This window comes from Arachis ipaensis, chromosome B02 (assembly GCF_000816755.2).
Source record: "Arachis ipaensis cultivar K30076 chromosome B02, Araip1.1, whole genome shotgun sequence".
Lineage (NCBI taxonomy): Eukaryota > Viridiplantae > Streptophyta > Magnoliopsida > Fabales > Fabaceae > Arachis > Arachis ipaensis.
In genome coordinates this window covers 64866463-64867381 of record NC_029786.2, presented here as the reverse complement: position 1 = coordinate 64867381, position 919 = coordinate 64866463, and positions in this window count along the sequence as shown.

Below are 919 nucleotides of genomic sequence, written 5' to 3'. Positions count from 1 at the left end.
TTAAATATTAAATTTACTTTAATTAAACATAAATTTTTACCACATTTTTCTTGATCTCTCATTTCTTCTGACACTTTCTCAATCTTCCAATCAATGTTATGTATAAAATAAGAATATTAAGAACAAAATAAAAACTCTACAAAAATTTGTCAATTTTAAAATACTATTAAAAGAAAAATAAAAAAAAACTTGTGAAAATTGCAATATAGATTAAAATTATAATTTCAAAACTCAAAAATATTAAATAACTTTGAATAACTACTAACAATAAGCTTTATTACCTTAAGTATTTTCAGTTTTGGAGTCATACTGCTGAAATAGCTAGTACTACAAGAAAAATGGTGAAACAAATAGTTTAGTACATCGACAAACTAAATGTACATGGAAAACATACATATTACCAAATTTAAAACATAAAATTATATTAACTATTTTATTGAAATAAGCTTAAAACTAATGATCATATATAATACTTAGTTAGAGTTACGGTTTTGAAAATATAAAAAAAAAAATAGAGAGATAAAATTCTTAATTAGAGTATTTACCTAAACTCATGGATGAATTAACAAATAAAGATATCTTTTTAAGTTCATTTTACTCAAATATCATAAACTGTTGTTTACTAGACTAGGTTAAATTATATTGTCTCTTTTAATTTAATTCTACAATCAATATTGTTTTAAAACAAGGAATATTACTATCATATATACTATACGATATGAATGTGATTGTTAGAAAAATAACTTTTCATGGTCTCCTTTTATTAATTTAAGTTTTTTTTAAAAAAATAATTTTGTAACATGTATCAGGCTTTTTATTTAAAAGTTTTGTTAGCATTCGATTTTAAAGAATTTTAATAACGAATGCTAGAAGACAGTAAAATTTATTGTTTTCGATCATATTTATTTTTTTCGATCAT